Source organism: Mesoplodon bidens (genome assembly GCF_964165515.1).
Source record: "Mesoplodon bidens genome assembly, chromosome: 2".
NCBI classification, from domain to species: Eukaryota; Metazoa; Chordata; class Mammalia; order Artiodactyla; family Ziphiidae; genus Mesoplodon; species Mesoplodon bidens.
Window position 1 is genome coordinate 68,945,044 of NC_138177.1, and position 17,738 is coordinate 68,962,781.

Here is a 17,738-nt window from a genome sequence, read left to right on the forward strand (position 1 = left end):
GAAGATGCGGCACATATATACAATGGAATACTACTCAACCATAAAAATGAACAAAATACTGTCATTTACAGAAACATGGATGGACCTAGAGATTATTATACTAAGTGAAGTAAGTCAGACAGAGAATGACAAATGTCATATGATATCACTCATATGTAGAATCTAATTTAAAAAAAGATGCAAATGAACTTATTTACAAAATAGAAACAGACTTAAAGATATCAAAAACAAACTATGGTTACCAAAGGGGAAATGTGGGGGGAGGGATAAATCGGAAGCTTGGGATGAACACACACACACACTACTATATATAAGATAGATAACCAACAAGGACCTACTATATAGCACAGTGAGCTCTACTCAATATTCTGTGATAACCTATATAAGAAAAGAATCTAAAAAAAGAATGAATATATGTATAACTGAATCACTTTGCTGTACACCTGAAACTAACACAACATTGTAAATCAACTATACTCCAGTAAAATTAAAATAAATAAATAAATAAAATACTACAGTAGGCAGACAACCATATGCTCTACTGGGACTGCTTGAAAGTAAAAGGAGGTGCTGTTAATAATTATACTGTGGCAATGGCTGGGCAAATCAGAATGTGTAGTCCCCCTAATGACATAGAGGGTAAGGGATATTCAGTAAGCACAGAGGAGGTGCACAAAATTCAGACTTCAAGAGTGAGAAGAGTAAGCTTATTAAAGTTAAAATGTTTTAAGTAACAGTGGAAATGAAGACCTCCTTCTCCTAAGATTCTATTGTGTCTAAGTCTCCTTTTTCTTCAATTATCTGTTACATGACACACGCCCCTTACATTTCCCTCCTGTCCTGACTACTCTCCTCTGAACACAGTCCAGCTCATCAATGCCTCTTAAAATTTACTGCTCAAGATTGAACTCTGCTTCAGATGTACCAATGCAGACAAGAATGGAACTGTTATCTTCCATGATATGAGCAATATACAGTCATTTTGGTTTTTAAGTTGGACTCAGGTCTACAGAAATGGATGAATACATTTAAGCATATTCCTCAACTCATGGTATATGATCATCACTGGCCCATGTACCACACCTCTTTTATCTCATTTTAATTTTATCCTTATTTTCCCCCTTCATACCACATCTCTGTTCTCTTTCCCTCCTCCATGTCCTTGAATAGAATTTATCTAATGTGTGACCTTTTAGTTCATTATCTATATATTTATTTATGTGTGTGTTTATAAGTATAAATGAATATCTAGAATTGTTTTCAAGTTACGTATATAGACACCTCATTCTGCTTCTCAGCTTCATTTTGGTTTTGTTGCTCAATGTTGTGATTTTTAGATCTTTCTAGGCTGAAACATGTAGCTTTACATCAACCTTTTTCAATACTGTATAGTATTACATCCTCCAGACATGCTACATTTTCATCTATCCATTTCCCTATTGATAGACATTGAAGTTTTTCTAACTCTTTATTATTTCAAACCATGCTATGATGAACGACCATATATCCATCATTTTATATCTCTTTTGCCACCCATATAAGTGATTTTCTGGGTAGTAACAGGGATGGAATTGCTGGGTAATAAATTATGCAAATACTCAGCTCTCTAGATATGTGCAATTGTTCTGCAAAATTTATACTCTCGCTGAGAGTTCATTAGAGTTTCTCCTTTCCCCCTTCCTCAACAGCACTTGATATTATCTGTTTTGTTTGTTTGTTTGTTTTGGCCACTCAAGTATGTGATATAGCATAGTTGTTTTAACTTTCACTCCTCTGATCCCTATTGAGGGGTATTGCATCTCTCCATATACTTGTTTGCTGATCTAGTTTCCACTTTTATGAATTGCCTATGCATATTATTGACTCAGTATCATGAGATATTCTGTTCTGTTCTTGATAATATGCAGGTTATTCCTATATGTTTGGGATATTGAGTCTCAGTTGGTTACATACACCTCTCTTTTAACACTGTGCATAGTGTCTTTCTCTAAGTATAAAACTTAAATTGATGTAGTTGTAAATTTTCACTTTTTTGTTGGTGTAACTTGATTTACAATGTTGTATCAGTTTCGGGTGTACAGCAAAGTGAATCAGTTATACAGATACATATATCCACTCTTTTTGAGATTCTTTTCCCATATAGGCCATTATAGAGTACTGAGTAGAGGTCCCGGTGCTATACAGTAGGTCCTTATTAGTTATCTATTTTATATAAAGTAATGGGTATATGTCAATCCCAATCTTCCAATTTATCCCTACCCACTCCTTATCTCCTGGTAACCATACGCTCTCTTTCTACAACTATAATTCCATTTCTGTTTTGTAGATACGTTCATTTGTAACTTTTTTTTAGATTCCACATATAAGTGATATCACATGATATTTGTCTTTCTCTGTCTGAGTTCACTCAGTATGACAATCTCTATGTCAATCCACGTTGCTGCAAATGGCATTATTTTGTTCGTCTTATGGCTGACTAATATCCCACAGTATATATGTACCACATCTTCTTTACCTATTCTTCTATTGATGAAGATCAGTGGAACAGGATAGAAAGTCCAGAGATAAAATCAAGCACCTATAGTCACCTAATCTATGACAAAAGAGGAAAGAATGTACGATGGAGAAAAGATAGTCTCTTCAATAAGTGGCGTTGGGAAAACTGGACAGCTACATGTAAAAGAATGAAGTTAGAACAGTCCCTAACACCATACAGAAAAATAAACTCAAAATGGATTAAAGACCTAAATGTAAGGTAAGATGCTATAAAACTCTTAGAGGAAAACATAGGCAGAACACTCTTTGATGTAAATTGCAGCAAGATCTTTTTTGATCCATCTCCTAGAGTAATAAAAATAAAAACAAAAATAAACAAAATAAAAACAAAAATAAACAAATGGGACCTAATGAAACTTAAAAGCTTTTGCACAGCAAAGGAAACCATCAACAAAATGAAAAGACAACCTTCAAAATGGGAGAAAATATTTGCAAATGAAGCAGCTGACAAGGCACTAATCTCCAAAATATACAAACAGCTCATGCAGCTCAGTATCAAAAAAACAAACAACCCAATCAAAAAATAAGTGGAAGATCTAAATAGACATTTCTCCAAAAGAGACTTACAGATGGCTAAAAAGCACACGAAAAGATGCTCAATGTCATTAATTACTAGAGAAATGTAAATCAAAACTACAATGAGGTATCACCTCACACCAGTCAGAATGACCATCATCAAAAAAATCTTCAGGGCTTCCCTGGTGATGCAATGGTTAAGAGTCCACCTGCACGAGCCCTGGTCCAGGAAGATCCCACATGCCGTGGAGCGGCTGGGCCCATGAGCCATGGCCACTGAGCCTGCGCGTCCGGAGCCTGTGCTCCACAACGGGAGAGGCCACAACAGTGAGAGGCCCACGTATTGCAAAAAAAAAAAAAAAAAAAAAAAACCCAACTTCAACAATAAATGCTGGAGAGGGTGTGGAGAAAAGGCAACCCTCCTACGTTATTGGTGGGAATGTAAACTGGTGCAACCACTATGGAGGACAGTATGGAAGTTCCTTAAAAAATAAAAATAAAGCTACCATATGACCCAGGACATATATCTGGAGATATATATCTGGAGAAAAACATTCAAAAAGATACATGCACCCCAATGTTCATTGCAGCACTACTTACAATAGCCAGGACATGGAAACAATCTAAATGTCCATCAACAGAGGAATGAATAAAGAAGATGTGGTACATATATACAATGGAATATTACTCAGCCATAAAAAAGAACAAAATTTTCACTTTATTATTTGCATTTTTTATATCTTGGTTAAAAAATTTCCTCACTCTCAAAGTTATAAAGATATTTTTCTATTTCATCATCTAATAGGTTTAGTATGTCAAATTAATTTTTTTAATAGATTCAAATTCTCTGTTGAAATTCTCCATCTTTTCATCTATTGTGTACATCTTTTCCTCTATTTTCTTCAAAATATTAATCATAGTTATTTTAAAATCTTTATTTAATCTATATATGTAGGTCTGCTTCTAATGTCTATTTTCTCTCATTATTATCAATCATAGTTTTTTCTGCATAGAATATTTTCAATATAAAGCTGTATATTATGTATAAAATAACCAAAGAAGCTTCAAATTAAGATACATGCACCCCAATGTTCATTACAGCACTATTTACAATAGCCAGGACATGGAAGCAACATAAATGTCCATCAACAGAAGAATAGATAAAGAAGATGTGGTACGTATATACAACGGAATATTATTCAGCCACAAAGAAGAACAAAATAGTGCCATTTGCAGCAGTATGGATGGACCTAGAGATTGTCATACTGAGTGAAGTAAGACAGACACAGAAAGACAAATATCATATGATATGGCTTATACGTGGAATCTAAATAAGTGGTACAAATGAAATTATTTACAAAACAGAAAAAGAGTCACAGATGTAGCAGACAAATTTATGGTTACCAGGGGATAAGGAGTGGGGGGAAGGATAAATTGGGAGATTGTGATTGACATACACACTACTCTATATAAAATAGATAACTAATAAGAACCTACTGTATAGCACAGGGAACTCTACTTAATACTCTGTAATGGCCTATATGGGAAAATAATCTAAAATAAGAGTGGATATATGTATCTGTATAACTGATTTACTTTGCTGTATACCTGAAACTAGCACAACACTGTAAATCAACTATACTCCAATAAATTTTTTTAAAATATGATAAAAAATTCCAGTGACCTGATATTAGAGATAGATACAACTGAAAAACTAATGAAGCTCTGTGACTATGTTCCAGGGATAATTATTCTATTTATGTTATTTAAAATTTTTATTTTATGTTATTTTTGATGTTCAGATGACCAATAATATAAATATAATTTAATGTATAAATAGTAATAAAGTTTTTATTTTACTTCAATAAACATAAACATGTCTTTTTAGAAAAAAATTTCATTTTGAAAATATTCTTACAAAACTATTTTACCAGTTCACCATTATAATAAAAATCAATTTGTCATCCAAAATACTAATATTTCAAAAAATTGAATAGTATTAAAGTGTCCCTTAAATCTCAAACATCTGGTTTCGATGATAAATTATACAATTATTTTAAAAAGAAGAGAACAAAGAATCAACCCATACAGTTCACAATGTGGAGGTTACAGATTAACTTGACAGGAAGAGTTTCAGTGGAGTCGAGATTTATTGGAGAGGGCTGAAATAAGAAAGTAAAGTAAGGGCATGAAGACAATGACAATATTTTCATAGTTCAATAAGTCTTGCTTTCAATAAGAGGAAAGAAAATGAGATGGTATATGGTAGAGCAGTGGCCCCCAACCTTTTTGGCACCAGGGACCAGTTTCGTAGAAGATAATTTTTCCACAGACTAGGGTGGGGGGGTATTGTTTGGGGACGATTCAAGCGCATTACATTTATTGTGCACTTTATTTCTATTATTATTACATTGTAATATATAATGAAATAATTATACAACTCACCATAATGCAGAATCAGTGGGAGCCCTGAGCTTGTTTTCACTTGCCACTTACTGATAGGGTTTTGATATGAGTCTGCAAGCAATTCATTCATTATTGTCTCTGTGCAGTCAAACCTCTCTGCTAATGATAATCTGTATTTGCAGCCACTCCCCATTGCTAGCAACACTGCCTCAGCTCCACCTCAGATCATCAGGCATTAGATTCTCATAAGGAGTGTGCAACCTAGATCCCTCGTATGTGCAGTCACAGCAGGGCTCAGGCTCCTATGAGAATCTAATGCTGCTGCTGATCTGACAGGAGGTGGAGCTCAGGCAGTAATGCGAGTGATGGGGAGCAGCTGTAGATACAGATGAAGCTTCACTCACTCACCCGCCACTCACTTCCTGCTGTGCGGCCTGGTTCCTAGCAGGCCATGGACAGATATCGGTCCATGGCCTGGGGGTTGGGGACCCCTGTGGTAGAAGATGTGAGGTTAGGATATGATACTGTGGGGATTAGTTTGTAAAGCATGTTTGTGTGTTTACATTGCTGTCCAGTGATGAGGTAGAAATTGGTGTTGCAAGATGGAGAGAGGGAAAAGGGTAAAGTCCAAATAACAAGGAGGAAGATTGACCTTTCACTCAGAGCCACCATACTGTCCCTTCTGAAAAGCATATTTGTTTTCTCTTCTTTATTCCACTTAATTTCCATGATTATTTGTCTTTTTTAAAAGTCACATAAATAGAATAACATAAATTGAATAATTATCCCTGGTACATAGTCACAGAATTTTTTTAGCTTTTCATTTGTATCTGTCTCTAATTCCAGGTTACTGGAAATTTTTAGAAGAATATACTTTTTAAACTAACATTGATCTTTCTGTTTTTAAGTTAGTTCTCTTACCTTCTCTTCAAATAATTTTTGATTAAAAAGTAGGAGAGAAATAAGAGAGATGAGGAGAGAGGAAGAAAAAAATGAGTTGTATTTAAAAATGGAACCTCTCCTTATGCACAGGAGATATGGATTAGATGCTAATAATGGACTCTGAGCAAATAACTTAAGGAAGATGTGCACTTGAGCATGTGTGTGTGTGTGTGTGTGTGTGTGTGTGTGTAGGGGGCTTACTGTTCTCCACATGATTTTTTTCTCCAAACAACTGGAGACAGCACTAGTAAGCTTCAGGCGTTTCACACTGTCTCTGATTAACAATTAAACATAAGCATCTGTTTTTCATGACCCCAAAATAGATTTCCATATGTTGATATAAAAAGTGATTGATTTTAGTTTGCATGCTGAGAATATCAAAATTGTTGCAGAATTTATCCCCTCCTCCACTGATATTTATCATTTTAGGTTACCCACAGCTGCTGATGGTTTTTTAAGCCAGCTAGAAAAACAAAATCTATTAGATGAAGAACCTCTAAGTTCATGGCCCCATACACTAGGTAGCTAGGGAGGATTTCATAAGAATGAGACACAGAATTTAAAAAATTTTGTTTGGGTACATTCAAGATTCAACAACAAAATGAGACATTCCCACAGCAGCATCTGCGTACTAGAGGTCCAGGTGTAGTCCTTGGGGAATGACTACACTTGTTGGTGGAGGCAGGAGGACCGGCAGGAAACCTTATGTTGAACTGAAGTCCGCTTCCTGGAACAAGATCCATGGTGACTAGTTCTGCCTTATGGAGGCACCTTGATGCCATCATCCAAACAACAGTGTTTCAAATATCTGGCCATGGTTATTACACTGTTCCACTCCCCACCTTAATCCCAGCCCCCTCACCAGATTTTCTCTTTTCCAAGCTAATCAACCCCAATTCCTTCAAATATTTCTCATCTGGAATTGTTTAACATAGTCCTGGAAACAAACTCAGCAATCAATAAAAGATAATTATGTCTTTCTTATTGTTGTCAGTGCCTCATGTTTCACCATCAGTTGCCCTCTGGTGGACAGTTTCCTGATCATTAATGTTGTTCAAATGATATGCTATTTATTATTCATTTCTTAGTAATGATAATATTAAGAACTAACATTTATTGAAAGCTCACAATGTGCCAAACACTTTGCTAACTGTTTACAGACATTCTCATTGAAACTGCAAAACAAACTTAGGGTACTATTATAGTTTGTCCTTATTTTACAAATCAGGAAACCAAGGCCTAGAATGGTTAATAAAAACCTGATGGGGTAATATAGCAAAGGGGTGGGAACTGTAGTCTTCTGCATTTTCTCTCATGTTTTCAACTATTTGTACAACATTGTCATCTTATAACTTTCCCCTTGTTTTTCACTTAAATTGTGGTATCCTCCTTTCTCTTCCCTCTTGACAGTTTTTTTTGGGGATTTTTTTGTTAAGCTCAAAGCTATGGCCATACAGGTAAATGGATTTTGAGCCTTTTTATGTCACTTGGTTATTTGGTTTATTTCTTTCTCAGAACCTAAATTTTGCTTACATTATTTTAAAAATTGCACTTACTCTTTCATTTCTCATTCAATTATTTGCAGAATTAAAAATTCTTCAACATTCCTTTCTTATGTAAAACCTTCTTTGTTTGAATTTCATGGCATTACCTCTCCTGTTTTCCTCTGACCACTTTAACACTTCTTTCACAGTTTCCTTCTCTTCCAGTCATAGTTGTTTCTTACAGGGTTTTGTTGATATGTTTTTTTTTTTTTTTTTAGCATACACTTTTTCTAGTGTAGAGAATTCCCAAACATGGAATTAAAGATAATCATAAATCAAGAGTCAGGTACAAATGGAGGCTAAGAAAAGACTCTTAGAAATCAATATTTATTACCAAAATTTAAAACTCAAGCAAAAAGCTGAAGAGCAGTATGAACATGGTTGAAACCTGTGTTTGGAAGATGTTCCATAAGATGTCTATAAGTAATTATAACAGAATGTAAAACAGAAAGACAAAGAGAAAACTGGGAGATGTTAATTCATCCATATGGAGGATAGCTTCAGATATTTTAATAGGAATTTCAGGAATAAAAAGTAGAGAGGCTAGAAAAGAAGTAATAATCAAGGAAACAGAAGAAAATTGCCCTTTACTGAAGAAAAAAATCAGTACCATACAGGAATATATTGAAGAAAAAAAAACACACTTGAACACATTCTGGCGAAATCTAGAAATCCAAGTGTAACCAAGCAGGACCCTATGGGCCCTTCCCAGAACACCCCTCCCCCAATATCCTCTGCTTGCCTTTTCTCTGTAGAAAAAATTTAATAAAAGAACAAAATGAATCAAAGAAGTGAGACAACACAGAAAGAAAGGAAACCAGTCAAGCAAGACAAAATAATACTTCAGCCATTAATCAAAGTCAAGGGCTTTTAGTTCTTCCTCAAGAACTATAGATAATATTCTGAGCCCTGTCCTTTGAGCTGTTTTGCAGATGCTGAAACCCCCTCCACATGGGAGAAGGTAACTGTATGCTGCCCACAAGCATGTAGACCACAGACCAGTTGGAATCAGAAGGTTGATGGTGTTGCCTCCTCATTACCTCACCACCAACCAATCAAAAGAATGTCCATGAGCTGATCACATACCCCACAACCCTCTCCTTCACCCTATCTTTAAAAACCTTTCCCTGAAAACCTTCCAGGGGTTCAGGCCTTTTAAGCACTAGCTACCTGGACTCCTTGCTTGGTGCCCTGTAATAAACGTTACACTTTCCTTCACCACAACCTGATGTCAGTAGATTGGCTTTACTGTGCACAGGCAAGTGGACCCAAGTTCTGTTTGGTAACAATGTTGGCACCCCAGCTGGGGTGGAAGTCCCAAGTGGGTGTCTTGCCCATGACACATCAGCGCCTGGATGACGGTGGCTCTTGAATCCTGTTCAGCAGCTGCCTGAGCACCTTTGTCTTGGGGGCAGCCCCAAGTTCTTGTGGTTGACCAGACATTGTTGGCTCACAGTACTTTCAATTCTGTGATGAAGGAAAAAAACCTCTGTTTTTGATTTGTCTCTACTAATGAACAGACATTTGGGAGTTGACAGACTCAGTGTAGGAGGGTAAGAGGCTTTTGTGTGTAAAACCAAAAGTTCCTTTCCTCTCTACCCTGGGCTTTTCCTCCCCAGAATAAGCCTGTTTTTTTCATGTTGGTGTGGGGTACCTTGTTGGAAAGAGGAATAGTTGTTGGACTTCTACCCTATTTGTGAACTGGTTCTTTGTTTATTTGGATGCTAACATTTGGTTTTGGGGGCATCATTTGTGTTTTGTTTCTCTTGTCTGGGGAACATGCCCTCTGGGGCATATTTTGGAAAAATGATCTTATTATAGCTATGAACCTATGACTAAGGAAAAAATGATTTAAAACTCTGTGGCCACAATATTGTTTAGACTCTGGAGAAAACTGGTTAGGATGAAACTCTTTTGAAATTCCAAAACTCATTCTTTTTGCACAGGTAGTTAGGAAAAGCTGGCTTGATAAAATACTTCAGAATTCTGACCCTGAGAAAACAAAAATATTCCTAGGAAAAAGCTTGAAGCTTTAACTCTTATCATGTCCTTGAAATACAAACACAGCTCACCTTTGCCTGAGACTTTGGCCTTGGGTTAATAAATAGAACTTCAAACCAAGGAAAAAAGTATAAAGAGACCTTTTAAGCTCAAGTAAGTAAACTTAACTTATTCCTAATGTTATTTTTTTGATTTTGCATTTGCCAGGTAAATTGCCATGACACGTGTGGTCATTATTCCCTACCTTTCCATTTACATGTTGTTTGTTGTTAAAAAGAGGGATCCTTGTTTGAAAAACTGAGAAAATTGTTGGACTTCACCCTTTTTTTCTTTCCCACAGGAATTAGATTTTGTTCTTTGTGTGTGTGTTTGCATTTTATCTTGTGTGTAAGTGTGCCAGCTGTGGGAAACTCAAAAATTTGTTTGCCAGATGCAGCCCTTTGAGGTGCATTCTCCAGAATTGGATAATTTCATTTATAAGCCAGTGATATATAAAAAGATGATTTTCCCTTGTAATATGGCCTGGCGGTAATACTCCTAAGATTCAGGGGAAAAAGTGACCCACAGGTAGATCCCTGAACTATGCGACTTATGTAATTACAGCTGTTTTACAATAGAGAGGGAAGTAGGTAAAAATTATAAATTAATAAGTTTTATATTAAAATATCTGATTCATGATTAAATTTTAAGGTGAAGCTATGAGATATCTGTCTGGATATATGTAAGTCTCAATATGATTATGTGTCTTTGTCTTTGGATAATATTGCTGAGGTTAATTTGTAAATGAGCTTTATTTAATTAGCTTAAAGAAAAGTAAATGTTTACAAATCAATCATTTTAAAATACAACTGAAGAGACCTTCAAGATGGCGTAGGAGTAACACTTGGAGATCACCTTCCTCCCCACAAATACATCAGAAATACACCTACAAGTGGAACAACTCCTAGAGAACACCTACTGAGTGCTGGCAGAAAACCTCAGATTTCCCAAAAGGCAAGAAACTCCCCACGTACCTGGGTAGGGCAAAAGAAAAAAGAAAAAACAGAGACAAAAGAATAGGGATGGGACCTACACTTCTGGGAGGGAGCTGTGAAGGAGGAAAAGTTTCCACACACTAGGAAGCCCCTTCACTGGCAGAGTCGGGGGGTGGCGGGGAGAAAACTTCAGAGCCACAGAGGAGAATGCAGCAATAGGGGTGCAGAGGGCAAAGCAGAGAGATTCCCACACAGAGGATCAGCACCGACCAGCACTCACCAGCCTGAGAGGTTTGTCTGCTCACCCACTGGGGCAGGTGGAGGCTAGGATCTGAGCCTCGGGCTTTGGAGATCAGATCCAAGGGAAAGGACTGGGGTTGGCTGCATGAACACAGCCTGAAGGGGGCTAGTGCACCACAGCTAGCCAGGAGGGAGTCTGGGAAAAAATCTGGAACTGCCTAAGAGACAACAGACCATTATGTCAGGGTGCTCGAGGAGAGGGGATTCAGAGCACCCCGTAAACAAGCTTGAGAGAAGGGCACCAGCTGCAGCTATCAACGTGGACACCAAAGATGGACATGAGACACTAAGGCTGTTGCTGCAGCCACTAAGAAGCCTGTGTGCAAGCACAAGTCTCTATCCACACTTCCCCTCCCAGGAGTCTGTGAAGCCTGCCATGGCCAGGGTCCCGTGATCCAGAGACAACTTCCCCAGGAGAACACACGGCGCGCCTCAGGCTGTTGCAACATCACACTGGCCTCTGCCGCTGCAGGCTCGCCCCGCATCCTGTACCCCTCCCTCCCCCCAACCTGAGTGAGCTAGAACCCCTGAATCAGCTGCTACTTTAACCCCGTCCTCTCTGAGTGAAGAACAGATGCCCTCAGGAAACCGACATGCAGGATCAGGGCCAAATCCAAAGCTGAACCCCAGAAGCAGGATGAACAAAGAAGAGAAATGGAAAATTCTCCCAGCAGCCTCAGGAGCAGCGGATTAAATCTTCACAATCAACTTCATGTATCCAGAATCTCTGGAATACTTGAATAGACAATGAATCATCCCAAAATTGAGGCAGTGGACTTATGGAGCAACTGTAGACTTGGGGTTTGCTTTCTGCATCCAATTTGTTTCTGATTTTATTTTTATCTTAGTTTAGTATTTAGAGTTTATTATCATTGGTAGATTTGCTTATTGATTGGGTTGCTCTTGTCGTTTTTTTAATATATATAGATATATATTTTTTCCTTTTTCTATTTTTGTGAATGGATATGTGTATGCTTCTTTGTGTGATTTTGTCTGTATAGCTTTGCTTTAACCATTTGTCCTGAGGTTCTGTCTGTCTGTTTTTGATTTTATTTAATTATTAAAATTTTTTTTTAAATTTTAAATAATTTTTTCTATTTTAATAACTTTATTTCATTTTCTCTTTCTTTCTTTCTTTCTTTCTTTCTTTCTTTCTTTTTTTCTCCATTTTCTTTTGAGCCATGTGGCAGACAGGGTCTCAGTGCTCCAGTCATATGTCAGGTCTGTGCTTCTAAAGTGAGAGAGCTGAGTTCAGGACATTGGTCCACCAGAGACCTCCCGGCTCCATGTAATATCAAATGGTGAAAGATCTCCCTGAAATCTCCATCTCAATGCTAAGACCCAGCTCCACTCAATGACAGGCAAGCTACCATGATGGACACCCTATGCCAAACAACTACCAAGAAAAGAAAACAAACCCACCCATTAGCAGAGAGGCTGCCTAAAATCATAATAAGGTCACAGGCACCCCAAAACACACTACCAGACGTGGCCCTGCTCACCAGAAAGACAAGATCCAGCCTCATCCACCAGAACACAGGCACTAGTCCCTTCCAGCAGGAAGCCTACACAACCCACTGAACCAAATTTAGCCACTAGGGGCAGACACCAAAAACAATGACAGCTACAAACCTGCACCCTGCAAAAAGGAGACCCCAAACACAATAAGTGAAGCAACATGAGAAGACAGAGAAACAGAGAGCAGATGAAGGAGCAAGGTAAAAACCCATCAGACCAAACAAATGAAGAGGAAATAGGCAGTCTACCTGAAAAAGAATTCAGAGTAATGGTAGTAAAGATGATCCAAAATCTTGGAAATAGAATGGAGAAAATACGAGAAACATTTAACAAGGACCTAGAAGAACTAAAGATCAAACAAACAATGTGAACAACACAATTAATGAAATTAAAAATTATCTAGAAGGAAGCAATAGCAGCATAACTGAGGCAGAAGAACGGTTAAGTGACCTGGAAAATAAAACAGTGGAAATAACTACCACAGAGCAGAATAACGAGAAAAGAATGAAAAGAATTGAGGACAGTCTCAGAGACCTCTGGGACAATATTAAACACACCAACATTCGAATTATAGGGGTCTCAGAAGAAGAAGAGAAAAAGAAAGGGACTTAGAAAATATTTGAACAGATTATAGATGAAAACTTCCCTAATATGGGAAAGTAACTCAAGTCCAGGAAGCACAGAGGGTTCCATACAGGATAAATCCAAGGAGAAACACGCCAAGACACATATTAATCAAACTATCAAAAATTAAATACAAAGAAAAATTCTTACAACCAGCAAGGGAAAAGTAACAAATAACACACAAGGAAAACCCCATAAGGATAACAGCTGATCTTTCAGCAGAAACTCTCCAAGTCAGAAGGGACTGGCAGGACATATACAAAAGCAAAGTGAAGAAAGGGAAAAACCTACAACCAAGATTACTCTACACAGCAAGGATCTCATTCAGATTTGACAGACAAATTAAAACCTTTAAAGACAAGCAAAAGCTAAGAGAATTCAGCACCACCAAACCATCGTTTAAACAAATGCTAAAGGAACTTCTCTAAGCAGGAAAAAAGGAGAAGAAAAGACCTACAAAAACAAACCCAAAACAATTAAGAAACTGGTAATAGGAACATACATATCAATAATTACCTTAAATGTAAATGTATTAAATGCTCCAACCGAAAGGCATAGACTAGCTGAATGGATACAAAAACAATATCCGTATATATGCTGTATACAAGGGACCCACTTCAGACCTAGGGACATATACAGACTGAAAGAGAGGTGATGGAAAAAGATATTCCATGCAAATGGAAATCAAAAGAAAGCTGGAGTAGCAATTCTCATATCAGACAAAATAGACTTTAAAATAAAGACTATTACAAGAGACAAAGAAGAACTACATAATGATCAATCCAAGAAGAAGATATAACAATTATAAATATTTATGCACTCAACATAGGTGCACCTCAATACATAAGGCAACTGCTAACAGTCATAAAAGGGGACATCGACAGTAACTCAGTCATAGTAGGGAATATTAACACACCTCTTTCACCAATGGACAGATCATTCAAAATGAAAATAAATAAGGAGCCACAAGCTTTAAATGACACATTAAAGTAGATGGACTTAATTCATATTTATAGGACATTCCATCCCAAAATGGCAGATTACACTTTCTTCTCAAGTGCTCACAGAACATTCTCCAGGATAGATAATATCTTGGGTCACAAACCAAGCCTTGGTAAATATAAGAAAATTGAAATCGTATCAAGTATCTTTTCTGACCACAACGCTATAAGACTAGATATCACTACAGGAAAATATCTGTAAAAAATAGAAACACATGTAGGCTAAACCATACGTTACTAAATAACCAAGAGATCACAGAAGAAATCAAAGAGGAAATAAAAAAATACCTAGAAACAAATGACAATGAAAACAGGATGACCCAAAACCTATGGGATACAGCAAAACAGGTCTAAGAGGGCAGTTTATAGCAATACAATCCTACCTCAAGAAATAAGAGGGCTTCCCTGGCAGCGCAGTTGTTGAGAGTCCACCTGCCAATACAGGGGACATGGGTTCATGCCCCAGACCGGGAAGATCCCACATGCCACGGAGTGGCTGAGCCCGTGAGTCATGGCCACTGAGCCTGCACGTCCGGAGCCTGTGCTCCATAATGGGAGAGGCCACAACAGTGAGAGGTCCACGAACAGAAAAAAAAATAAAGAAAGAAACAAGAAACATCTCAAATAAACAACCTAACCTTACACCTAAAGCAATTAGAGAAAGAAGAAAAAAAAAACCCAAAGTTAGCAGAAGGAAAGAAATCATATGGATCAGATCAGAAATAAATGAAAAAGAAATGAAGGAAAGAATAGCAAAGATCAGTAAAACTAAAAGCTGTGTTTTTGAAAAGATAAACAAAATTGATAAACCATTAGCCAGACTCATCAAGAAACAAAGGGAGAAGATGCAAATCAACAGATTAGAAATGAAAAAGAAGTAACAACTGACACTGTAGAAATACAAAGGATCATGAGAGATTACTACAAGCAAATATATGGCAATAAAGTGGACAACCTGGAAGAAATGGACAAATTCTTAGAAAAACACAACCTTCTGAGACAGAACCAGGAAAAAATAGAAAATATAAAGAGACCAATCACAAGCACTGAAATTGAAACTGTGATTAAAAATCTTCCAAGAAAGAAAAGCCCAGGACCAGATGGCTTCACAGGCGAATTCTATCAAGCATTTAGAGAAGAGCTAACACCTATCCTTCTCAAACTCTTCCAAAATATAGCAGAGGAGGAACACTCCCAATCTCAGTCTATGAGGTCACCACCACCCTGATACCAAAACCAGACCAGGATGTCACAAAGAAAGAAATCTACAGGCCAATATCACTGATGAACATAGATGCAAAAATCCTTAACAAAATACCAGCAAACAGAATCCAAAAGTACATTTAAAGGATCATACACCATGATCAAATGGGGTTTATCCCAGGAATGCAAGGATTCTTCAATATATGCAAATCAATCAACATGATAAACCATATTAACAAATTGAAGGAGAAAAACCATATGATAATTTCAGTAGATGCAGAAAAGCTTCAACAAAATTCAGCACCCATTTGTGATAAAAAAAAACCTCCAGAAAGTAGACATAGAAGGAACTTACCTCAACATAATAAAGGCCATATATGACAAATTCACAGCAAACATCATTCTCAGTGGTGAAAAAATGAAACCATTTCCTCTAAGATCAGGAACAAGGCAAGGTGATTCAGTCTCACCACTATTACTCAAAATAATTTTGGAAGTTTTAGCCACAGAAATCAGAGAAGAAAAAGAAATAAAGGAATCCAAATTGGAAAAGAAGAAGTAAAGCTGTCACTGTTTACAGATGACATGATACTATCTATAAATAGATAATCCTAATGGTGTTACCAGAAAACTTCTAGAGCAAATGAATGAATTTGATAAAGGAGCAGGATAGAACATTAATGCACAGAAATCTCTTACATTTCTATACACTAATGGTGAAAATCTGAAAGAGAAATTAAGGAAAAACTCCCATTTACCATTGCAACAAAAAGAATAAAATACCTAGGAATAAACCTACCTAAGGAGACAAAAGACCTTTATGCAGAAAACTATAAGACAGTGATGAAAGAGATCAAAGATGATACAAACAGATGGAGAGATATAGCATGATCTTGGATTGGGATAATCAGCATTGTGAAAATGACTACACTACCCAATGCAATCTACAGATTCAATGCAATCCCTATCGAACTACAAATGGCATTTTTCACAGAACTGGAACAAAAAAATTCACAATTTTTATGGAAAAACAAAAGACCCCGAATAGCCAAAGCAATCTTGAGAAAGAAAAATGGATCTGGAGAAATGAGGCTCCCAGATTTCAGACTATACTACAAAGCTACAGTAGTCAAGACAGTATGGTACTGGCACAAAAACAGAAATATGGGTCAATGTAACAGGATAGAAAGTCCAGAGATAAAAACACACACATATGGTTACCTTATTTTTGATAAAGGAGGCAAGAATATAGAGTGGAGCAAGACACCCTCTTCAATAAGTGGTGCTGGGAAAACTGGACAGCTACATGTAAAAGAATGAAGTTAGAACAGTCCCTAACACCATACAGAAAAATAAACTCAAAATGGATTAAAGACCTAAATGTAAGGCCAGACACTATAAAGCTCTTAGAGGAAAACATAGGCAGAATATGACATAAATCACAGCAAGATCCTTTTGACCCACCTCCTAGAAAAATGGAAATAAAAACAAAAATAAACAATTGGGACCTAATCAATCTTAAAAGCTTTTGCACAGCAAAGGAAACCATAAAGAAGATGAAAAGACAACCCTCAGAATGGGAGAAAATCTTTGCAAATGAAGCAAATGAGAAAGGATTAACCTCCAAAATTTCCAAGCAGCTCTTGCAACTCAATATCAAAAGAACAAACAACCCAATCCAAAAATGAGCAGAAGACCTAAATAGACATTTTTCCACAGAAGATATACAGATGGCAAACAACAACACATGAAAGAAGGCTCAACACCACTAATCATTAGAGAAATGCAAATCAAAACTACAATGAGGTATCACCTCACACCAGTCAGAATGGCCATCATCGAAATATCCAAAAACAGTAAATGCTGGAGAGGGTGTGGAGCAAGGGGTACTCTCTTGCACTGTTGGTGGGAATGTAAATTGATTCACCCACTATGGAGAACAATATGGAGGTTCCTTAAAAAACTAAAAATAGAACTACCATATGACCCAGCAATCCCACTACTGGACATGTACCCTGAGAAAACCATAATTCAAAAAGAGTCATGTACCAGAATGTTCATTGCAGCTCTTCTTACAATAGCCAGGACATGGAAGCAACCTAAGTGTCCATCAAGATGAATGGTTAAAGAAGACGTGGCACATATATACAATG